Below are 25854 nucleotides of genomic sequence, written 5' to 3' on the forward strand. Positions count from 1 at the left end.
TTCTACATTTCGTGTTGTCGTGACCAACTCTTACGTCTGTTGTTTTATAGCTGTAAGAGCAGTATGCGCTTAGGAGCTTCGATGTTTGTTTTGGTTTATAGCGTCCCAAAGCAACACACATGCTATGAGGGATGCCGTAGTGGAGGGCTACAGGTTCAGTTCGAGCACCTCTGTTTGTTAACGTGCACTCAAGTTCAAGTACATGAGCGTTTTTCATTTCGCCCCCATCCCATTACGGCCGCCGCGACCAGGAATCGAACCCGCAACATCGTGTTCAACAGCAGAACGCCAAATATAGGCCACCGCAGAGGGGCGTAGCTGCAACTTGCTGTATTAGCTTCGTGTGCATAGCAAGCGTAATCTGACAGCTGAGGTTCCTGTTTTGTAATTACGTTACTGGTGAACACGCTTGTGTGGCCCTGCGACCCAATAGTGCAAAGGAATTAGGATCCGTTCAATAGGCATTTTTAGATTTTGGCTACCCGAGGTACAGTGAACCACTCAAGGTCAGGGGGCGCAAACGGCCGTGGGGCTTCCGGTGCGCAAAATACACTTGGGTGCGCTATTTCTCAAGCGCACTAATCTCAAGCTCACTAATATCTGCAGCTCACGGCCCCTCTGGTCTTGCACGTTAGTAGAAAGCGCTGGAGTTTCTGCAATGCTTTTGAGAGGGGTCATGTATAACAGTTGCCAAGAGGCTAGTGTGGCGACACCCAGGGAGCTCCAGACGGCATTGTGCGCATGCCACGCGATGGAAAGATCCAAACGAGTTTCTCCCGTCGCCTATGATCTCTGCCACGCTCCTGCCACTTTGCTTCGAGTTGTTGATAAGTTCGACTTCGGCCTGGCATCGCCGAGCCGCCTGGTTAGTTCAGATGCTAGAGCGGCTGTCCCGGAAAGGCGGTGGTCCCGGTTTCGAGTCCCGGACCAGGACGAAATTTTCAACTGCGAGGCTTTTCTTTCGAGGAACCACTATGGGTTTCCTTTGTAGTAATTGCCACGATTGAGTGGATGTCTCATTTTCCCTTCAATAATTATTTCTATCCACCTTGCGGGTTTCCACAGAACTATTACATAGATAGAACTGTAGAGAGCAAAGGGGAGAAGAGGCAGAGAATAGGTAAAACGAACATCTCCTCGGCAGAATCGGCCACACCATGCTGACTACGCCGGCTCTCGTCCTATCCCCAAAGCCAAGCAGCATTGTGCTCGATCAGTACTTGGGAGGGAGGAGGCCACCTGAAAACACCGGGTGCTGATGGCACCCATCTTTGGCTCTGCGCCGTGCTCCCTCAAGGGCTGCGGAAGATAGCGCCAACCTTTCTCACAACTAACCACTTCTTTAGAACCGACGCAGTCGCGAAATAACAGCCTTGCCACACTCGTAGTTCTCATACAAAGAGAGGAGGGAGAGGGAAAAGACGTGACAACGCAAGGAAGCAGTGGCTGAGGGTAAACTGAAGGTACGTTGCGGTACTACGCCTCTGCTATTTCTGAAAAATAAACACCATGCAAATTTGTCAAGCGGACAGCTGACGCAAGGCGTGCAAACGCAAAGCCGCATTAAAACACCTAAGGGTCTAGGCGACACTTCGGAAGCGGTCGCACGTCAAATCAACACTTGTGTCCGCCGCGTTACTTTGACAGCTATGGCATTGCTCGAGGTCGCGGATTCAATCCCAACCGTGCAAGCCGCATTTCGACGGGAGCGAAATAGAGAAACGCTAGTGCAATTAGATTTAGGTGCACATTAAAGAACACCAGGGTGCCAAAAATAATCCGCAGTCCGCCACTATGGCGTGCCTCATAATCCGATCGCAGTTTTGGCACGTACCGCGCCATAATTCAATTAAACTTTAACACTCCTGCCACGATGCGATGCCATATGAGGCAATGATAATGCTCAAGCCTCTCCGAGATTATGAACAATGGCGTACAACACCTCAAGCAAACATGTTTCCCTGTGTGTTCTGTGTGCTACGCAGAGAAACATCAGTGGTGTACACGAGGTAACGTTTAACGTCAACTCACCACTCTCGTATTGGCTAAACGCTGAAGAAATTACACATTAACTATCAACATAACCGCTAATTATCGTCAGTCAAAGAAAACAGCATGGAAATCTTCGCTTACATCGATTCCCACAGTGCGTGGGATCCGCATATTTTATTTGTGCTAACCTATTGAAATTTCACCAACCTAGCGACCATTTAGTGGCCAAAATGTGAGTTGCCGATGAGCCAGAAAGGAGACCAATCCATCATGCTTTATCCTTTCACTGAATATTCCTAAAAGGCAAGTATTGAATCTTGCACACGTTGCGGAGCCGTACGTTGCGGAGGCGTTCAGACGTGCGCATGGCCGCGCACGTGAACACACAATTTTCTTCTCTATAGAACATCCACATAGATAAAGCTTTTTTTTTGTCCTACCTATGTTTCAGCCTTTTTTCTGTGTGCCGCGGGCAGCAGTTGTGACGTAATTTATTACTTATTGCGGTCACGCGTCTTATCGTTGAGCAGTAAAATACTATTATCAGACCAACCTTCAAGAGGACTGACTTTGGACATGCAAGATGTTACGTTAATGCATCTTGCCAAAAGAAGAAAAGAAAGAGGCCGAAAAATCGACGTGCCGCAAATGTATAACATGTTCTTGTTACGTTAAAGTCATAGCGAGAATGCGCACCGATCTGCGGCTTCAGTGTCTCGTCACCGTTTGATACTACATATCTGGCGCTGCTGTTGCTCATTGCCTGTTGACTCCAATAAGTTGCTTTCGGGCATCGATCAGGTTTCCTCCTACTTCGATAGGGTGAACTTCGAACGCTGGTAGATTTTCCCATCATTTAGCGTTTCAGTGCTTGTTCACCGGAATATTATCACAAACTCAATTTTTCAACGACCGGCACGGCTATCGTCGGCCACTTTGTCATTGCTTCATTTTCGGCTTCATTTTACGCGTTAGAATCACTTATATGAAAACGACCGGTCTGGGGCAGAAAATTGCGTGCTTGTGACATAAATAGTCCCAGGGAAAAAAATTAATTATGGGTTTTAATGTGCCGCGACTGCAGTCTGTTATAAGGGATGTTGTGGAAGAGGGCTCTGAGTTAAATTTGACCACTACGGGTTTGACCACTACGGGTCAAGGAGGCCAGCCTCCGCTGGCCTCCTTGAAGCGCTTGGTTTTAGGGATAGCAGGGGGAAAGTAAACATGTCCGCAGTAAGGATTAGTAAAACGCGATTGTAGGCTTGGTGGCAGAAACGTAGGGAGACCGCAAACAGCGAAGGCGTACGAAAACAAAGTTCTAATAGTTGTTCAGAAAGTTTGATTTTCTCTGTGCAAAAAAAAAAATAGACAGATAGGTAAGACATTAGGCAAAATAAAAGAGCTTGGTGGCGCAACCCACCGCCCCGTTTCAAAGCGGATGCTCAAAGCATCCATCCAGGGGATCTCCTGCAGTAAAGAAGAATATACAGCCGCTACCTTAGCGGCCCCTCTTTATATTTCTAGCGGAAAGGCCAAGCGAAAGTGAGCGACGTATCCTGCGATGGATGAAGTGGGAGCTTTGCCTGCTATTTCCAACGCATTAAACAATGGCTCTCACTGAGCGAACGTACAACCGGCAGCCAAGCGTCGAACTTTGCTGAGCCACTCCAACGGCGGCTGCTCGACGCCCGGCCTCGCGTCAAAAATGCGGCTGCGTGCCGCTGACTTGGTCGTATTGTGGACACCTTGACGGTTGTTAAATTCCTACATGTCGGTGTTTTAATCCAATTGTAGAGGCCGTGGCAGCCAGTCAGCTGACAAATTTGGCAGTGAATATGCAAGACAGTGCACCCATAATAGCACCTTGTATATTCTAGACGCTATACCACTACACCGTAGGCTCGCCAGATGTTTTTGCCCCGCGAACACCGCCGCTGGAAGTGACCAACGGGTGGTGGTCGACAGGAACCGATCAGAAGGCGTGCCGATGAGATTCATAGCTGCTTAAATCCTGCTGTACAACTATGTTGTTTGTACTAAGTCTCGTTCGTACCTGGCATGGAGAAAGGAAAGAACTGAGGAGCGGCCCTGACGTCACCCTTCGTGAAGCCTCCGTGATGCCCGAAGTTGGCCATCTTCTCGTGCCAATTCTTGTTTGCATTTCTCACCTCCGCCGTGCAACCCCGCCGGGCGGCGCGGACGTGCGCACGCCATAATGATCCGACCAACGGCACCAATCGCGATGTACCATCGTACCATCGCAATTCCGTTGCGAAAGTCATGTCCCAGTATTGTGCTCTAGCGTTGAAAGAAGTTCACAGTGAACTCCACAAACTAGACCGTGAAGCCGGTCCTAGCTACTTTTGCCGGCTTTTGTGAACATAAATCAGCACATTCTCACTGCACTGCAGTAATAATGCACAGTCGATGACCAACAGCACACTTTACATGTACATCACGACGCATTGACCTATGGCTAGCCCACCTGCAGTTTACGAGAAAACACGCGCGTATGCTGGTCGTGGCTTGAGGGATCGTTTTGCTTGTTGGACAGGTGTCGGGCGGCCGCACACTGCGCAGGTGCGACGAGTCGCAGCGCACCGACGAGGCGGCCAGCAGAAGAGAACGCGTTTGGATGCACCGACTGCGGCTCCCTGATCGCTCTCTGATCGTCCGTCGTCCGTGACGCGGTACGCGGCGTACAGCGTTGCATGCGCGCTCGTTGCACACTTTTACAGCGAAGCTGTTTATGCGGACCATGTGCCGTCGTTGTCGGAGTTCGCTAAAACTGTCGTCATCAGCAAGGGCTCGAGCGTCATTGTCTTCTTCCACAGCTGGCTCCGTTGCCGCTCGTCATTCCAGAGTAGAATTTCACTTCTCTTCTGCCGTCGTAATGGGGTTGTCTTCTGTGACGGACAGATTTAATTTTGAAGAGTCGCAAGCGGCAATGCCGGGCTGATGCTGCTAACCACCCCTACGAACAAACTCGAGACATCCAACGCAAGCGAGAACGGCGGACTGCGGGCATACTGTCACTGAAGTCGTTCTCTCCGTCGCAGCCGAACGTGTGTGTAACCTCGTTAATTAAGAAACACGGTCAATCGTCGAACCAATCCAACCAATCGTCAAAACGATTGCAGCGCCCGCATATCCAGTGGCGGGCCTTGCACCCAATATACGGAGCTTTGGATTAGTGCTTCCGCACATTCCATCCCAGCTACAACTATGGGAAGACCACGAGTAGTGCGTACTCCTGAGGAAGAAGCTGCCTACCGCGAGCGTCAGCGAGAGTTAACCAACAGGCCGTTAACGAAGGCAACTAAATACAGGAGAAATTAACTGCTCTTTTTAATTGAAATATAAAAATAACAAGAAAAAATGATGGTGCACGAAAAGACAACTTGCCGCCGATGAGTTACGCGTGCGATACTACTGTGTCGGCTGGAAGTGGCCAGCTGTTGGTGTTGGCTTTTGCAGATAGCGAGCTGCGTGTTTCTCGCGACGATCGCAGTCTGCGCAATGACGAGGCAGTTAAGCCAGGCAATGAGACTTGTCAACGCCCTGCAACAACAAAAACAAAAAAAAAATAGACACCGGACAAACAATAAAATAAGTAGTCGTTTGCGAAAAGAGTAGGCGACGGAACGTGTTGGTTCCGCAGACGAAACAGGCTATGAGAGTGAGTGAAATGGGATTATTGCGCAGATTCGGGCAGAACGTTGCTAATAATTTCAACCATTGCGTTCGTTCAGTCATTGAGCTCACTATCTCGTTAAGCACGCCACGTAGTGCATGTCGGGCTGAGGCCAGTATTGGAGCCCCTTGAGTGCCGTCGTTATTACGCTCGTATTTATGATAGGCTTCAGCTGAACTCCGCTACGCAATAGTTACGCTGGAAGAACTATTTTTGCTGTCTGTATCGTATACGTATATGAGCGGTGCAGCGCGTACACCTTGCATTTGTTTCACACATTTCCGCAGGCCGCTTGATTTGCCCTTCAGAGCGAAAATTCTGCCCGGTGCACTGCACTTGTATATCATTCAGTGCCAACTTATCCGTCACGGCGCTCATAAAACTGACGTCGTTGAAGCCCCTGCTTGTACGCCAGTTATGTACGTGCTTGCCTGTGCGTGCGTGTGTGTTGCAGTGAACGCTCCTCTTTAGTGACGCATGAAGAGTGAGGTGCATACATGCAGTCATTTACGCTTACTGGCCGTGCAAATAAGCCATGGGGCTGCAGCAGATATGGAGGCCGCAGGTACGCGCTCATGACGTTTCTTACTTTCATGCCACATAAGTGAATAAACGCGAACCGAGAGCATCAGAGCGGACAGGCTGGCGAAATAAAAAAAAAAAAAAAAACGCCTCCTTCACTTTTTTTTTTTTCCATATTGCGAGGTTGCATGCGCAGATGTCACTGAGCCTATGAGGCGTTTTCTACGTCTTTCTTTGGGGGGAGACAAAGGGGAGGAAAGACAGGGAGGTTAGCCAGTGTAAGAAACCGGCTGGCTACCCTGTGCTGGGGAAAGATGTAAAGGGAATAAAAGGAGAAAGAAGAAGAGGGGAAAAAGAAAACCGGAATATTCACACAGGAACGCGATACCACGCGCTACAACACTCAAAGATGGTCGCACAATTCGCATGTCCTTAAAAACTTCAACAAAGCCCTTTAGGCCTCGAGTGCCGAAGCCCGCCTGGACCGGTGTCCTAGAGCTTTTTCCTCTGTAAAGGGGCGATTGTCCAGTTTTTCGAACGCGGTCACGAGCCCTTTTCTTTCGTCTTTCTTAGAATGGCGCGTTTGCCTCTGCAGTGTCTCCCTGTTCATTGGAAACCAGAGCCGGCAGGTAAAGGACATGTTTTTGGAAAGGATAGCCGTTTGGAAATTTGTGAATGGTGCCGTTTTCTCTCACTTTCAGCTTGCGCCAACTCGTTCGTGCTGTTGTATTTCCGAAGAGGTCGGAAAGCGTGCAAAAGGGATGTTGGCGCTGATTAACTTGAGTTTACTCTATATATTTACGTGCATTTGGGGATAGGGGGGGGGGGGGGGGGGCGGCAGGAACAGGAAAATTATAAGAAGCATGAATGCTCTCGAGGAAGCTACGGCAGCAAAACGCGCGCTGCTCCCGAAAAATCGGAAATCTTTATGGTTCGAAGAGATGTTTCACCATCTCTGGAATGGCGTCAATGAACTCGCTGAGAACGAGAGCTGAGTGGTGTCAACGTTCGGGGCCCGCTCACCCGCCGTGGTTGCTCAGTGGCTATGGTGTTGGGCTGCTGAGCACGAGGTCGCGGGATCGAATCCCGGCCACGGCGGCCGCATTTCGATGGGGGCGAAATGCGAAAACACCCGTGCACTTAGATTTAGGTGCACGTTAAAGAACCCCAGGTGGTCGAAATTTCCGGAGTCCTCCACTACGGCGTGCCTCATAATCAGAAAGTGGTTTTGGCACGTAAAACCCCATAATTTAATTTTTTTTTTTTTTTCGGGGCCCGCTCGTCAAACGGCACGTGTACTTCGTCGGACGCGAACGCGCCCTCATTTTTTGTGCACACGTGCACAGGTTGCTTGAAGCGCAGTGCGACGTCGGTAGGTCAACGATCCCCGCCATTTAGCACAAAAGCTTTGGAATGTGTGTGCGACAGTGGGCGATACCTTGTTGAGGCTGCGGCAGCAGGCACTCGGCTGGCCGTGTCTAACAGTGTAAAGAAAATCGGGCCAGAAGGAACCGCAGCTGCCTGCATCTAAAGCCCCCTCCATACATGTTTTTGCCGAGCTGGACGGAGGGGCTTTACCTGCATCAGAGAGCCCGCAAAGCCTGTACGGCTGATTTCACGTACTCGTCACGTAAGGGTTCGTCTTCAGAGTGATACGCGCTCTTGGGCTACACAGTGCTCCCTAAAGCTGAAAACTCGGAGGTTGATAATTATTAATCAGCGAATTCTTGCCAGATGAATTTTCTGGCGACGGCCGGTGCTATGAGTGTAACATTTTCTTGACCCCTCCATTTTTAATAATTGGTGCCAGTCATCATTGATGCTATTCATATGCAGCAAGAAATTGCGACGTGCCAAGAGTCACGTGGCCGAAAGTCCGAGATGATACGCATTAATTTATCTTGGAGAGCAACTTCTGCGTGCTCAAGTGGTATCGCATACCGTGAGCTGCCGTGTTGACTGCGGGGCGCTAAAACACGTCGAATGGAACGCAAGAACGATGACGAAAACGATTTTATCCCGTTCCGCCTTCGTTCTAGTTTTCGCCTTAGTACATGTGTGTGGCGCACTGCTTTTCAGTAAAGCCTGTATGGAGGGCAGGGACGACCACTCATAATGCGGACTTCCCTGTCCTTCCATGGCAAGCGCAAGCCTCTCGGCCTTGCTATCGCTCGAATTGATAAGACACGAACGGCTTCTTGCGTGGTGTCACCACTCTTTGCAAAGGAGGTCACGGGGAAGATATAACCACGGGAGCGCTACTTGTTGTTGTTTATAACGTCAGGCTACCCGAGAGAAAGAGAGAATCAGCCTTAATTTTTTTTTTCGCATGAGAGACTATGTTGAACAAAGAGTAAAGTTGCGTCTCCTGCCAGTCTCCTCATATTTGCGCCCAGTTAGGTTCGTCATTACTAATTCATTGTGATACAGTGTGTTGCAGCAGCCTGTAAGATCGGCAATAATGCATTGTTTTCAGAGAGCACTATACGAGATTAAAAAATAAATAAACGCCTCTGAAAGTTACATAAAGCAGTGTTGTTATGGCGGAGCGTGCCGTCATGGGTGATGATGGCAGATGGTCATATTCACGACGTTGTGCCGTTTCACAACAACGTCCGCCCTTCCGTTGACGCACGGAGCAAGGATCTGATTTAGATTTGAGAGGGGGAAGTGCTTGGCTACACGTCCTTTCTTTTGCTTTATTTTTTTTTATCTTGTGCCTTGCGTGAAACAGTAAGTGACCTTGCGATAAAACTATGTACAGCCGCCCAGACGATGACTATGATATGACCAACCCCTTTGCAACGGGGAAGAGAGCACGCTGCCAAAGCTATAGTTCTTCTAACATTTCAGAGGCATCTAAATCTTTAAACAGCTTTACAATTTGAGGTATCAAATATTAAATATAGAAAGTTCGCCTGATTGCACGTTTGCTCTTCCTTTACGCCTCAAATCTCACTAGTCTATACTGCAGATTAATTTACTGTCCCCTTATATGCCCCCAATTAAACCAAGCACATATATCATGGCGCCCCATCTCCGAAGTGCCACCACATCGGCGAAAGTGTGGGATACCGGCGGTGTTTTTGTTTAGAGTGCGTTTGTGAGTTTTTCCGAACAATTTGGGAATCTTGGGCCACCGGAGCGGAACGCGTAGGTATAGGGCGACGTGTTTTGCGCCATGTGAGCTTCCCTTGATTACGTTGAGCTTTTGCGAAAATATTACTCGGCTTACTGGCCATTTTATCTGTCGCATTGTATGCCCTGCGTCGTAACACTCGGCCGTTCCACAACAGTTGCTGTCGGAGCGACGCAGTCCGATGAACCTGCATGTGGCTTTCGCGGAAGGCAAAAGATCGCTTTTGCGATGTGAAATATTTAGGCATCGTCCAAGCAGCCAAGACGAAAGTAATTTATTTGCAAAGGTGGTGAGAGTAGTGAGAACAAAAAGCTATGGTGAACTATAGTCGGATACAACTTTAGAAAAAAGGGGAGGCCCCGCCCAGATGACCGAAGCGCGACAGCCGGTTGCCTCCGCGACTGAAATAGCCCCGCTCTAAAAGTTATGCTCCCGAAACGCGTAATTCTCGAGACTTTTGTGTTTTTATGACTGGTAAAGTAGAGCTCTCATGTGCTACGGCACATGCCGGATAGCGACAGAAAAATAACCCCGTGCTTTCTACAACGCTGCCCGTCGTCTGCTCCTTAGCTTCATTGCAAGTGACAAAAGTAGAAAGAGCAGCTCTGCATGGCTTTTGCGCTTGTTCACATGTACACGGCGTATCTACTACTCGTTTTCCAAGGTTAAAATGAATCAGTTGCTATTGAAAAAGTACTTATATAGAACAATGCATTTATCGCAACCATTACAAACCTGGGGCGAGAATACGGTCGAGGCAGGAAGGTACAAAAAAGGTTCGTTCATCGTTTTAAATAAATACTCTTGATTTTAAATCGCATAAAATTAATATTTTTTGATTTTGTGTTCTCAGAATTTTTTTTCCTTTTCATTATTATTATTATTATTTTTTTGCAAGCCTGCAATCTCGCCAGTTCGCGCAAAGCATTGCGTGCGAGTTTTCCGCCGTGGAGCCGAGCGACTTCGGACTTTGTTGCCGAACGAGCCTTGTGTCACCTCGATGTCCACACCACCAAGGAGCCTCGACAAGAACAAGAGTGGCCATATCCTAAATAGGGATTCACGCAACATGATCCTCCACTGCTACACGTATTGGCGTAACAGGGAGCCTGAATGCAGCGCGGAGGCCACGACCAAGTTTGACGCCGAGATGCTCGGTACGACGAAAAACGACCCCGTCCGACGAAAAACGCAGCGACAGAGTACACGAACACGCCCGCCGCTAACAGTAGGCACCAGTCTTTGGCAAACTTTTCTCGTCGGAACTTCACTTGAGAGCGAAATAAAACATGGAATAAACACGCAGAATGTGTGTTCGTAGCGGTTGCCGCGGGATCCTATTTTCAGGCAAAGCGTAGCGTAGCGCCAGTGATGCTCACTGCAATGTTCATTCGCCGGATGACGGCTCAGAATAAACGCCGTGAGGTAGGGAGGGCTACGCTCGTCCGCGTCGTCAGCTGCTAAGGTCAGTCCGCGGTACCTGCGCGTGTGACGGGGATCACTGTTCCTGCAGGGGCGATGGTGAGCGGCTACGTGTAAAGTTCGATGTGACGCTCCTTTGGAGGTTGTCGCCGCTGACACTGGTGGCCATAGGTCGGCAGTGTGGGAGAATAGTCACACTCACTCACCATAATTTTCCAGGCCTCGCTCTCACTCACGATCACGCTCACCTCCACTCACACTCACAAGCGCCCACTGACGCTCGCATTCACCTCCACTCACTCTCACTGGCACTCACTCGCACTCACCTCGGCTCAACTGGCCCTCACTTGCACTCGCACTCACCTCCACTCACACTCACTGGCACTCACTCGAACTCACACCCGCCGTGGTTGCTCAGTGGCTATGGTGTTGGGCTGCCGAGCACGAGGTAGCGAGATCGAATCCCGGCCACGGCGGCCGCATTTCGATGGGGGCGAAAATGCGAAAACACCCGTGTACTTAGATTTAGGTGCACGTTAAAGAACCTCAGGTGGTCGAAATTTCCGGAGTCCCCCACTACGGCGCGTGTCATAATCATAAAGTGGTTTTGGCACGTAAAACCCCATAATTTAATTTTAACTCGCACTCACGTCCATTCACACTCACTGGCACTCGCACACACCTCCACTCACACTCACTGGCACTCACTCGAACTCGCACTCACCTCCACTCGAACTCGCACTCACCTCCACTCGAACTCGCACTCACCTCCACTCGAACTCACCTCCACTCGCACTCACCTCCACTCGAACTCGCACTCACCTCCACTCGAACTCGCACTCACCTCCACTCGAACTCGCACTCACCTCCACTCGAACTCGCACTCACCTCCACTCGAACTCGCACTCACCTCCACTCGAACTCGCACTCACCTCCACTCGAACTCGCACTCACCTCCACTCGAACTCTCACTCACCTCCGCACTCACCTTCGCACTCACCTCCGCACTCACCTTCGCACTCACTCTCACTCACCTTCGCACTCACTCGCACTCACCTTCGCACTCACTCGCACTCACCTCCACTCTCACTCGCACTCACCTCCACTCTCACTCGCACTCACCTCCATTCTCACTCGCACTCACCTCCACTCTCACTCGCACTCACCTCCACTCTCACTCGCACTCACCTCCACTCTCACTCGCACTCACATCCACTCTCACTCGCACTCACATCCACTCACACTCACTGGCACGCACTCACATCCACTCACACTCACTGGCACGCACTCACCTCCACTCACTCGCACTGACCTCCGCCCACACTCACTGGCATTCACTCACACTCACCTCCGCTCACAGTCACTCGCACTCACGCCTTTGAAATGAGTGAGTGTGAGTGAGTGCGCCGATCTATGCTTGTGGCACGACTTCCCCGCGACGAAAGGCCGTTCTCGTGAGAAAGCGTGAGAAGCGTATAGCGCCGCGCACGACGGGCTATGCGGCGACGATGGCTACGGTATGGCGCCCGAGTAGCGCGCGTCGTCTCTGTGGGAACAAGGCGCTGCATGAGCGGAGGCCTGCCTGCGGCGGCTGCTATGAATCGCACCCACGCCCTGCCTCTCGCGATCTATACCGATCAGCGAGACAGACGCGCCACACTTTGTTCCGTTTGGAACGTGCCGCACGAGCCAGATTGTCCGCGCCAGCCAATATATCGCGAAATGAAAACACGCATAGAGCTGCGCTCAAATTGCGCATTAGGGAGTATCCTAATCGTTGGTGAATTTTTTAGTCGTTATTCTTTTTGCAGACACTATGAATATCGCGTTCTTAAACGCCAACTGCAATGTCATGTTGGACCACATAAACAGACTAGTTTCAAATATTACTGGATTATTTGAAGAGGTGGACGTCACTTCCATAGAAATGAATGCAAGATCGACCAATTAGCAAACGTTCACCAATGGGGTTGTTACTAATTGCTCTGCTGCAGATATTGCAATTTAAGAATTGTCAGTTTGCTGCCTGAAAACTTACCCGTTGGCTGTTTCGTCACCCGAATGGGCGCTGGTAACCTGACTGCGTTCTCACCAGCGAATGGAACTGAAAACGTGCATGCTCTGTGGCACGTATACATCATTCCACGCTGCTTACTCGTGCGCTTGTAGACACTTCTCTCCAAAGCTGTCCATTAATTTTAATAATAAGGCTATGCTAGCTAGGTACGCAAATTCTGTTTGTACAGGTGGCTTGTGCGCTTTGGCGGTCACAATTGTGGTGAACGAGTTAAGCCAATAAATACATTAAACAATCTCGTGAAGGTGGTATTGTTTATATTAGACACGTGAAGACAAACGTGTTCAAACACAGCTCTATTTTGTTTGATACTTCTAAAGCGTTTGTGTTCTGATATATTCAAATTGTTTGCTCAGTATACGCTAATTTCGCATTCAGATGCGCGAGTCTCGACACGCAAGCGAACCTCTCTTATGACGTATGTATAGCTGATTCCTTGTAGCACGTCATCTCGATGCCTGGCGGCGCTTATAACCGCTATATCTTGCTGACAAAAATAAGACTGCCTTTCCCCTTTTCCGCAAAGTCTGCTGCGCCACAACCCCATTGTGACGCAGCAGACGTTAGTCCTTGGGTCGAGACTCCCTCCGACTGCGAGGTTAGCTTAGTGAGAGTCGGGTTTCATGATAAATAACTCGGAAAACAGACGCTTTAGAACTATCAAACTAATTAGATTCGCTTTCAAATACGTTTGCCTTCAAGTTTCTATATAAACACACAGTATAATCGCGGAATTGAAAGGGAATTGTTAATTCATTTCTTTACGTATTTGTATCTGTGTATGTAAATCACTCGCGTAAGCAGCATTTGCGTAGCTGGCACAGACTTTTCATGAAAAATGCTGATAGTTGCACTTTGAAAGTTGTGTGGTATATTGGAAATTGAGATGTATGTATAAAACATTGCCGGTTGCCTCTTAAAGCAAGTGCGAGCTTCACTGCGGCGCAGAATGCAGCGAACGGCACGCGCTCACATTATCGCTTTTTTTATGTGTGGTCTCGTTATCTTGGCGCCCATTTGTGCTGTCGCGTACACTCTTCCTTGTTTATTCCGTGGTGGCCGTGTGCGGCGCTTATTTGAGGTGTCGTTTGCGCAATTCAGCCTTGGCTCGAGATTTCGTCATCGCGCTCTTTGCAGCGAGCCCGTGCATGCTGCCCATCATTAACCGGAGACAGCTGGCTTCCGCCTGTACCCGCGCCGACCACACGAGCGCGGTGTCCCGGCGCTGAAAAGAAAAAACAGAAGTGTTGACGCAAAACGACAATATCATGGGGGCGATTTGAATAACGCAGAAGTTTCCTTATATATCGAGTGGCTCTTACTGTTCAAGGAAACTCGTGGCGGTTTTTACGCGTCGGGCTGTGCAGTTGGGAGGAAAAGTACAAGTACTTCGTGTGTGTGTGTGTGTGTGCGTGTGCGTGTGCGTGTGTGTGTGTGTGTGTGTGTGTGCGTGTGCGTGTGTATATATATATATATATATCGTAGGTCATTGATGTACTAAATTGTCGATTGAAACCCAGGCGCCAACGCTAGCCCTAGAGCTACAAGATCAAACAATGGCAGTGATTTATGTTTACACCACCGGAACTATTTTATTAAAGAGAACAAGATGCACTACGTGCTACAATGTGATTTCGCTATGGCAAAAACAAACGAGCAAAACAAAGGGAACGTTCACGGAATGGTCATAAACGTTTAATACTCTTTGTAGACAAAAAATTATGGGGTTTTACGTGCCAAAACCAGTTTTTATATGAGGCACGCCGTAGTGTAGGACTCCGGAAATTTTTACCACCTGGGGTTCTTTAACGTGCACCTAAATCTAAGTACACGGCTGTTTTCGCATTTCGCCCCCATCGAAATGCGGCCGCCGTGGCTTGTTCTCTTTAGTAAAATAGCCCTGGTGGTATAAACATAAATCACTGCCATTGTTTGATCTCGTAGCTCTAGGGCTAGCGTTGGCGCCCGATTTTCAATCAACAATTTAGTACATCAATGACCTACGAAATACGGGTGTGTGTGGTAGAATGGTGGCTCTTGACGAGGTAGTTAAAGACAGAGTTCAAAAATTCTTTGTTTTTCTTAACGGGCCTCACTTTAATGTATTGGTGTCGAGTGTCTATTATGCTCGGGAACGTCAGCTAAGAAGAGGGCGGAGCAGGAAAGGTTTAGTTTGGAGGCTTTGAAGAAAGAAAACAAACAAGGAAAAAACTGCAAAATTATCTGACAGCTTAAGGAGTGCTGTCAGCCAGTGGCTTAGCCAGATTTGTTGTTTTCTTTGGGGGGGGGGCGGCACGTACTTGAGCAGGGTCGGGGAGGGCGAAAGGTGGGGAGAAAGTCTGAGCAGGCTGCATATTAACTCAGAAATTTAGGGGGGGGGGGGGGGGCATGTACCCTGTGTGTTACCTCCTAGCTACGCCACTGCTGTCAGCTCCAGTTCTGTGTATACATTTATGGATTTGAAGCGTCAGCCTCGTCCACGGAAGCTTCCGAAAGTGCTGGCGTTTGTTTGCAAACGCAGTCCGACTTTCCACAGCCTTTCCGGCTCTCAAGGTAATCCCCGCCTGTGGCCTTGCTGCCTTGAGAATGAGGGCGGGAGGGACGCTGTATTGAGGGAGGTGAAAGTGTGCCACGCAGACGCACGCAATATTCTTCCTTTTTTTTTTAGTCCGGTCTGGCAGCGAAGGCGCCGCCTCTGCTTTGCTCTCTCCAGCAGGAGCAATTTTTCCTCTTGCATGACAGGGGTCTTCCCCGTCCTTCCCATCTGCGAGGCGCACCTACTGTGCCGCGAAGTTCTGCGTGCCCGCATGCCTCGAGGGCTGGATCATTGCCAGGGAGAAGGTGAGGGGATTGCTGGGATGCTATTATCTTAGAACGCTCTCTCACGCCTTCTCTTCTACAGGAGCTTGTCTAACCTGTCCGCATATCGCCATCTCCTGCTTGTGTTCTGACACAAAGACTGAGATTGTTTTGAATGCCAACACCACCAGGACGCTTTCCTGCTTTTACCACGCTACGCGACGTGCTCCCGGCGTTGCATGCTCTGACGAACCAGCCTCCGCACGTCCCTGTTTGCTTTCGGGCGGTAAAAGTTTCATTTCTCGAAAACTGGCTAGCTAAAATCTCCGTTCGTCTCCTCGAGGGTTCGCCTGCTTGGCCTCTGCAGATCGTTGGCAAATGAGACCTTGTGCCAGTCCGCTGCCGCTACAGGTTTCCAATTGAGTGCGGTCTGGTTTATCGGTACAAAGAAGGTTGCTACGCGGCGTTCACAAGTGGCTGGCCTTGGCCGCCGTGATGGCAATGCGTTACTGTGAGTCTAGGCCACTGCGCCGCACTTTGCCCTACGGGGAGACAATCTTCGGGATGCTGAACTCGTGCCTACTGACGCATTCGCGCTTTATGGGCTTTCATCCTGCAGAGGTGGTTTATTAGCCGTTTCGTACGCCTGAAGGACTGCGTAGACGAGCAGATGACGAAAACAGCACAGAAATCATTACCCGTCTTCGCAGTCGTCGTCCGCGTCGTTCATTCAACGTTGCGATACCGTTGTCGCATGGCTGCTGAACCGTTTGCTTCACAGAATGAGCAACTATACTCCGTTCCATACAGGGTCCTGAATATTTGGCTGCGCGTGTTCAAAAAAAGATTTTGCGCTCACCGCTGCACTGTTCTTGCTCAAATTTTGCAGAACGATCGCCTTTTGGCGTCGAATTCGTTTAGTATAACACTTGTCACGATTAGTGGCCTGTTTTTAAGATAAAAATGAGAAACTGTTTTTGTCTATGGGAAAAATGGCGTCTGAAAAGCCGGCCCTGGATGGATGGATGTTTTGAGAGTCCCCTTTGTAACGGGGCGGTGGATTGCGTCGCCAAGCTCTTGCTTTTATACTGCCTAATGTCCTACCTAGGTTAAAAAAAAAGAAAGAAAAACACGATGAACTCCCACAACCAAATTTCCTGACCCCCTATTGGGAACTTTGCTTTTGTAGGTCTCCGTCTTTTGTCGTTTCCCTACATCCACCAATCTTCCAATCGCCTCTCACTAATCTCTATTGCGGACATGTTTACTTTTCCCCTGCTCTCGCTGAACCCAAGGGCTTCAAAGAGGTCAGTGGTGTCTAAATCGACCGCTGGGCAATATATTCACATTCTAATACAACATGCTCCATCGTTTCCCTAGCTTTCCCTCCTTCTTATATCTCGTTTTATAGGCGCGTGTTCTACGGCATCCTAATCTCGCTTCAAAAAGTTATGAGCTTCCCTTTGAGTTATCATTAAATGTTTCTTTCCTGATTTCGTTTTTTCCCTCTTAAGTAGTTAATCATGGCATGTTTCTGGCACAGATTTGTGTCGCCATCTGCCGTCATCTGCAGAAAGCAGCGTTTCAGGGAGGGCTGCCGCGTGTTTCCCGCTCCTGGAACAGGCGGCTGCCCTGCCTGAAACGCTGCTTCCTGTAGATGACGACAGATGGCGACACAAGTTTATGCTTGCGCCACCATTAAGCAGTGTAATAGCAAGGGCTTGGTGGCGCAATCGGCCACCCCGTTCCAAAGGGGACGCTCATAACATCCGTCCATCCATGCGCCGTCGTGGTCAACGTTACTAGCGATGGTCGCGGTAGCACCTCGCATCCCCATAAGTGCAGGCAAATTTCCCATTTTTTTCTTAGAAACCAGGCAATTAACTGTGCCAAGTTTTATACTGAACGAAGTCAACGGCGAAGTCAATGCTCTGGAGGCTAGAGAGACTTTATGCAGTGACTTCGTCCGCACTTGGATGTATAGTTCGATGTTCTTTGACAGGAATTATGAGCAACTGATTTTTATATAGGCTCAGTATTGAATGAAGCAAGTTTTAACCCTTAGAAACAAACACACTGTGGTATACGGCTGCTAATGCGTTGTTTTAGATCATTTTTTTATTTTTGTTCTTTTCGTTTTTTTTTTTTTTTTTTTTTTTTTTTTTTTTTTTTTTTTTTGCAACCCGTCACAAGGAGCCTCACGTGCATGCTCGCTCGAGCGAACACTGTTTGCGCTCAGCGAAGCACGGACGGAAGGCCCAGCAAAGCATACACCGAACGCGTGGAATGATAAGTTTCCTTAGAAGTACTGTTGGCCGCATTGGTAATCCATACTCAAAAAAGAATGGCGCAAACGAACAGGGACAAGATAGAAAACACGGACAAGCGCAGATTAGCGACAACGGCTTATTTTAAAAAACACGCCAAATATATGCTCTGGCATGAACACGTGTGACACCTTAAAGATTAGTGGTTAAGTAATCAATTTCTAGTTCGTGCAGACTCGCCGATGGCCTTGCGACGCACATGTCACCGGTTTTATGAATAAGAAATGCTTCAGCAATCTCCCTTGCTATCCTGTCTTTGTGTCTTGGCAGCACTTCGGTTTCCTTTAGCGGCGGTTTGTACTTGTATTCTTTGCAAAGTAGGCACATATTAGACGACGGCTGCCCTTTCAAAGAAGCTCTGTAGTCCATTAATCGGTTATTCAAACACCGTCCTGTCAGGCCTATGTACCATTTCCCGCAAGACCGGGGCATGTGATTACACACTTTGCACAGTCAACCAACCCGTCACGGTGTTTCACATCACAATCACTCCACTTCTGTGTATTCCCTTCAACCTTTCTTCCTACCGTTGCGCATATGCGGCCCAATTTGTTTCTTGCCAAGAAGACGACATTTACGCCAAATCTACTACCCACCATTTTTCATGTGGTGAGACAAGGTGTGCAGATATGGAATACTGGCGACTGGGTTATCATTAGCGTTGACCTCTCGTGTCATGACCTTTCAGCACTGCGCATGAGCAGTACCAAACCTCGGCTGTCGTGCGTGTGTTCGCGCGTGTGCGTGTAGGGTTGACGGCGCGCGCTATCTCGAGTTCGCTATTTCTGCTGTTGCGAACGTTGCGAAAGGTGTCATTTTCAGGCGCAAGCTGCTTCGCTTCCAGGCATCCCTCTTGTCTTGCCGTCACTTTCCACGCGCGCGCAGTTGACGGCCTCCGCCGGTCTGACAGGAGCGGCAGCAGCGGAGTGATACTTTTCCGGTCGTGGAAAGGCTTGGACATCCTGCTGGCGGCTGGTCTTGTTGGGGCCAGCTATAAACGGCCCACGCTTGTCCATTTACCTGAGCAGCAAATTCGCTTGGCAACCTTTCCGCAATTACCTTCCCGCTCAGCGCTGTGGTGCCTCTGCCTGCTTATCGGTGCACCAGCGTCACTTTCCTCGCCACAGTTGCGGCGCTGCGCACATCCGCCGGATAAACGGAGAATGCGGTTACAACGCGAGTGAAGGAGGAAAACAAGAGGGAGAGCCTTTCGTCGTTTTCCTGGGCTGTTTTCGGAAAGCTGTCCTGCGCACACAGTACGCGTATACCTGTCTCGCCGTCGCGAGACGCGGAACTAGGGCGTAAGCGTCCATTTTATTTCTTAGCAGGAAGAGAATGAGTTTGCGGGCTGTAACGGACGCGCTTGCCGCCGATATGTCTGTCTGAACGCAGGTGACTCGCATTTCACATGTTAATGAACGTTTCAATCAGCATTTTCCCTCACATGCCCAGCTCATTTCAGTGAAGCAATACTGAAACGTTGTTCTAGTTACGATATTATTGTATTTTTATGACACATTGCACACGAAACACGGGCTATAAAGACATGGCACAAGTTGTCCTGCGCGAAACCTTTCATTTAAGAATTCGACTATCTTCATCTGAAACCGTACACCGAAGGTGCACCGGTTTCAAGGTATGCGCCGTCAAACTTGCGGTAAAAATGCACTGTTCTTCCACTTACTTTTTAAAGAAAACGCTGTTTTTTGCATTGAAGCCCAAAAATAACTGGAATGCCAATGCATTTCGTCGGACACATTGAGAATCAATATCTCAAAACTGGTACGTGTAGTTCTGAGAATTTGTTCCAAGGGGATATGCCTTGCGAAATTACATGCTACAGTTCGTAGATTGAAATATGAGCCGTAAAGCAATTAAAAAGTTAATTTGTGCAATTATGATAGTTATTCACATAAGCCTTTTGATTTCTCGTAGAAGTAATGACCGCCTCGTCGAGTAATTTATCTCAAGCTCTAGAATTGTGTTACCTGCCACAGGCAATCTGTAAAAATTTGGTACAGCTAAAAAAAAATCGCCTGGTGTAGCTACGAATTTATGTGCCTCGATGCGGCCCAGTGAGCGGTTGTCCTGTTTTCTGAATTATGACCTTACGCTCGCACATTGAAGATCTGTCTCTCTAAAATTAACGTGGGGCGTAAATCAACACGTTGGCGAAGTCGCTGACGAAGTCAATCTAAGCCAATCGCGCGCAACGCTACCGAACGCGCGTTCCGAATAGCGATCCCCGATCGCCCCCCGCCCCTCCCCCTGGTGGCGATCTTGCGCGCTATTCGTTTCACGGGAACACCGGAGGCGCAACGTGTGACGCCTTGTCTGCTGGAGGTGAGATAAGCTCTTCTGTCGAGTAGGGCGCACGCTACCGTTTGAATTTTCAGCCGTTTTCACCGCGTAATCTACAGATAGGCATGGCGCTTGTTCGTTTAGATTAACACCCAAACCTGATGAGAGGCCTTTCAAGAGACAGGAAGACGGGAGTATGGACTAGACAGCAGACCTGGGCAGCGGATATTCTAGTTGCGATTAAAGGAATAATGTGAGTTCATCAAAACTGAGAGCTGGGCGAGTTGGTGTGGTTCCATCTTAACAAACAACGGTGCGAAAAAGACGTAGACGAGCTAGAGAGAAACGACGAACACGGGCGCTACTCGCAACTAACAGTTTATTTCTAAAGAAACAGAATAAGTAGAGAACTACACGTAAAAGAGAACAGACACCCTCTCAAGTGCGCACGAAAAAACGAAAGTAACATACACATGGCAACACCAAAGCTGGCTAATCAAGAACTGATTCACATACACTCCGGAAGGTGTTGCCCGAAGGTCTGCATGTCTTCCGGCTACATAGGTGTCTGTTAAAGGTCCTTTCTCCACACTTGAGACGGAAGCTGCCGTATCGCGTACGCTTCCTCCGCCCTTACCTGTTCTGAAATAGGTCGGATCAGATTCTGCGCGAGAAAGGGCTAATCCTCGGGAAGCCTATAGCGTGATGGCACTAACGAGATCAAAAGCTCGTGAGTTAACTGCAAAAGCCGTCGCGGAACTGAGGTGGCTGGCTCTTCGAAACCTCAGAAATCAGAGATGGAGAATGCTGCCGCGTTGGAACCGCAGGAGTTTGGATCCGCACAAGCAGAGGTCCCGATATTGGCAGCAGCCGAGTTATCGGAAGAGCAGTCGCCAGATTTGTTTGTAGCGCCTACGTCGGAAGGCCTACAGCGGCTGGACAGTTCAGCCTTGACGTCCGAGCAAAACAAGTACCCCAGCCTGCGGCACATCCGAAGCAACCTAAATGAAGGTGTTGCACGGGAAAACGTGCATTTTTATGAGAGAGGCGGCCTACTGTACTGGAAGTATGTAGATCGCAGGGGTGTCACATTTGACCAGCTGGTCGTGCCCGAGGCTTACCGACAAGATCTTTTGCGCTTGTCACACGGAAGCTCTTGGTCTGGTCACTGAGGTGCCAAGAGAACTAAGGATAGACTTACAGGAGTATTGTTGTCCAGGTCGTTTCCGCGACGTAGAGCAAGCAATTTGCAACAACTTGCGACACATGTCAGCATGTTGGGAAACGGGGTGAAAAGGCAAGAGCGCCGATGAAGCTAGTGCCGATTATTGAGCCCTTCCACCGGCTCGTAGTCGACACTGTAGGTCCACTTGCAGTAACAACCTCGGGATACCATCATATATTGACAGCGATTTGCCCCGCTACTAAGTTTCCCGAAGCGGTTCCACTTAAAGAGCTTGGTTCGGTGGGAATTGTTAATGCGTTCCTCTCGATATTTGCGCGGGTTGGTTTTCTCGCCGACCTACAGTCCGACCAAGGCACCGTGTTTACTCGTGCCCTAACCGAGACCTTTCTAGAACGATTCGGGCCAAGGCTCATTCATAGCTGGGTGTACCATCCGCAGTCCAATTCCCTAGGAAGCTACACTCTATTTGAAGCGCGCGTCAAGGGCGTGATGCTTCGGAAGTAAGACAGACTGGGAGCGGTGCTTGCCTGTTACCATGGTTGCGCTGGGGACTTCGCCTCATGAAGCAACCGGTTTTTCGCCAGCAGAGCTCTTATACGGTCGCTCGCTGCGATCGCCGCTGCGCAAGCTCCGCGAATCATGGGAAGGACGCGGGGAAGTCCCAGTTGTGGTCGACTACGTACTTAAGCTACTAGAACGCTTAAGCAAGCCGCAGAAGTTGTCAGAAGAGGCCATGTCTAAAGCACAGCATAGGTCCAAGGTGTATTACGACCGGACAGCCAGGACCCGTCGATTTGAAGTCGGCAATAAAGTAGTCATTCTGCTACCATCGCAGAAAAACAAGCTCGAAATGCAGTGGGAAGGTCCCGCAAACGTTCAGTAACTCTCTGACACGAACTACGTTATAAGCCTGCTGGAAATCGGAAGATACAGCAGGTTTATCACTGTAATCTGCTCAAGCCTTACAGGTAATGCGTAGCTCTAAGCATGATGGTAAACATTCGCGAAGAGATTCCGGTAGAACTGCCGGGACTCGTGTCATTCACTAACAGAGAGGCTAGGGAACAACTAATTAGGGAAACTAGGGCCTAAAGTGCAGCTGGAGCCTGAAAAAAATGACTGAGTTGTGGGAGATCCTGAAAGAGTTTGAGGACTTATTTGTAGATAGGCCAGGAAGGACATCGGTTCTTACACACAACATCGAGCTCACTTCTTCGGAGCCAGTACGTTCAAAGGCTTATCGAGTGTCACCGCGCCTACGTGAGATTACAGATGCGAAGCCGGAAAAAATGTTGGCTCTAGATGTGATCGAGCGTTGCGAGAGCCATTACACCTCGCGTTTTATCTTTGTTGAGGTGCCGGGCAAAGATTGGCGTCCTTGCGTAGATTACCACAGGCTAAACGCGATCACTAAAGATCAGATTTATCCTGTACCAAACATCGAAGGGCGCATCGAGAAAGTTAGTAGCGCCCGATTCATTTCTACCCTGGATCTAGTTCGAGGCTACTGGCAGATTCTGCTCACAGATCGGGCTAGCGGATATGCTGCCTTCATGTCTCCGTTGGGAGCGTTCCACCCTAAGGTCTTAAGCTTCGATTTGAAAAATCCACCGTATATACTGTTTCTCAAGCCTTATGGACAAAGTGTTGCGAAGACAGGAAGAGTTCGCCTTGCCTTAGAGGATGTCGCGATATATTCTGCATCCTGGTCGGAGCATATGCAAAATTTGAGGGCAGTGCTGGCCCGCTTGCGTGAAGGCTTAACCGTCAAGGCACAAAAATGCCAAATGGTGCAAGCGGAAGTGATATTTCTCGGTCACGCAATCGGACAAGGCCGTCGCCGTCCCTGTGAGCTAAATGTGGCTGCGATACGAGATTTCCCCGCAGCCTCACATAGAGACCGATATCCAATCTTTCTTACGAGTCGCCGTGTACTATCAGCGTTACATCCCTAGGTATACGCGGCCCGAGCTCAAGGCATTCTGGAATGAGGACGCCTCTCCAAAGCTGCATTCACCCAATAAAAATGTTTATTATCTCCCTAGTATTCTGAACTAGCTAGCGCTCTAACTGATGCTCTTCGAAAAACTGATCCGCAGAGTGTTCTCTGGGACGAAAAAAAAAAGGGAATCCTCTTTGAACGCCCTAACGAGTGCGCTGACGAGCCAGCCCCTTCTAAGATCGCCGGTCTACACGAGGGGATTTGTAGTTCAATGCGATGCGAGCGAGCGAGGCATAGGTGTGGTACTATGCCAAAAGGGAGAGAACGAGGAGGAACACCCCGTCCTTTACGCAAGTCGGAAACCCACTAGTCGAGAACAGGCGTATAGCGCTTACTGAGAAAGAATGCGCGTGTCTCTTATGGGCTGTTCAAAAATTGTCTTGCTATCTTGCGGGCTTGAGGTTCGTCATCGAAACGGATTATTGAACTCTCAAATGGTTGCAGACAACGTCTCGCAAAAATGGCCGTCTCTTGCGCTGGAGTGTCGCTTTACAGCAATATTCTTTTGAGATACACTATAAAAAGGGGGCTCTCAGTGGCAATGCCGGTGACTTGAGTCGAAACCCCTAGATCGAGAATCAGTCTCAAACGTTTCCCAAAACTCGTGTACTTTTTTTTTTTCTGGCGTAGGATTGGAAGGGTCTTATTTTGGTTTACACATTTCTGTTCAGTCATGTCTTGTGAAGCGTATAACCAGTTCATGTATGTATTTAGCGCTGCTGTAAAGTTCTGTAAAACTGTCACTTTTTAGTGGCAAATAAGCCTGGCGGAGCTCGGCCAGAATTTGTCTCGCGCTTGTTGACTGAGCGACTGAGTCTCGGTGTAGTTCTGCCGACGCGCGCTATGAACGAGAAATCGTTGCAGACCATTCTGAGGCATCTAGACTCGGACCGAGACGTTGAGCGACGTGGGAAAACGCCCACAGTGTTTGATGCTCCATCGAGCTGTGCGACAACCGACGACGACTACCAAGCACCGACCTGCGTCATCCCGCTGGCCAGCGGATGTCGTCCCCTGCTCATCGGGATCTCCTTCGGCGGCGGAACAGTCTGTTACGGTTCACTTTGTGTGGCAATGAATGGAACGGATGCCAAACGCCTGAGAGACGACGAGCCTTATCGTCACGCTCGTCAGCGTGAAAAGACTTGTCCGTCGGTTGGGTGCGACGGGATTATGCACCAGTGCAAATCCTACTATTATTTGTCCTACGTTCACCACCTCTACGCCAAAGAGTGGTTTCTCTCTGAATTCCTCTATCTGGGCTGACCAGTGTGCTGACAAGGTCGTCTACTAGGGAGCAAGAAAGAATGAGGTTGTCCGGATGCTGTAGGGTATAAGAAGGGCAGCGAGACACCACGAACACATCTCTGCCCTTGCGTGCAGGAGCACGCAAGCCGAACGTTTCTGTACGTTTTGTCTTTGAGCGCACCGCTCACCCCTAACAATGTATTAAACTTCCGTTATTTGATTTTACATCATGTCGTCTCCCCTGATGAACCCTCTCTAATGTTCAACGTGGTTCTAGCTCTAAGCAAACGCTGTTGAAGGTCGCTGAAACCCCGTCCGCGTAAAAACAGGTACCAGCTCATAACAACTGGTGGAAGCCTTAACAATAGGCAAGCATGAAGTTTATATCTGGTTTCGGCTTTCTATCTAGTCCTGAAAACATGAGTACTGCGGTGCGATCATGCAAGGCAGCTCTTGTCTCGGTGTCTGCAAGTTCGTTGCCTATATGAGACCACAATGCACTCGTATCCGCTGAATTTGGTGGCCCCTTCGCGACTGGAGGCTTGCATCCATATCTTGGTACATGAGCGCTTTTTCTTTTAATTTTTTCCCCGAGCCGTCCTCGTCGGATAGCGGCCGCCGCGGCCGAGAATCCCCCTTTTTCTTGTTATTTTGCTGCCCTCTACCGTACGCCGCTGGAAACGTTTTGGAAGTGTGCCGGGGCTTTCGCCAGTTGATATGTGTACCTGTGCCCATGTTGAGTGTGCGTCGGTTGTGCGTTTCGTGGATGTCAAATAATTATAAATGGCCTCTGCGGGGCAGCATGTCGTTTTTGTAAGTAATGTAGCACTCACGGACTACTGGGTGAGCAGGCCTGAGCAGGCCTGAACAATGCGGCTGATAAAGGCACGCTGAGTTCCGTCTGCTGACGGGGCTGCCTTGGAGTTTGCTGCCGCTGGTGTCGGTTCTTGCACCTAGCTTTTTGTATTCCTTTTACACATTCTTTAGATATTTTCCATCTTCAAGAAGTATTCGAGCGCAGCCTTTCGCGCCGAATTCGCCAAAGCGCTACATTTGTTTACATCGCCATCTACAGCCACAGATCATTGTTAGTTTCGAATATTCTGGAAACGGCGCAAATCACTGATAGGAAATAATTTCATAAC

General features: G+C 49.3%; 1 protein-coding gene across 1 annotated transcript in view; it reads left to right on the forward strand.

Moving 5' to 3' along the window:
• LOC126544018 (putative acyl-CoA synthetase YngI) overlaps window positions 1-25854 on the forward strand; it is a 155293-nt gene that overhangs the window by 856 nt on the left and 128583 nt on the right. The window lies entirely within an intron of this gene.

This window comes from Dermacentor andersoni, chromosome 1, assembly GCF_023375885.2.
Source record: "Dermacentor andersoni chromosome 1, qqDerAnde1_hic_scaffold, whole genome shotgun sequence".
Taxonomy (NCBI): domain Eukaryota; kingdom Metazoa; phylum Arthropoda; class Arachnida; order Ixodida; family Ixodidae; genus Dermacentor; species Dermacentor andersoni.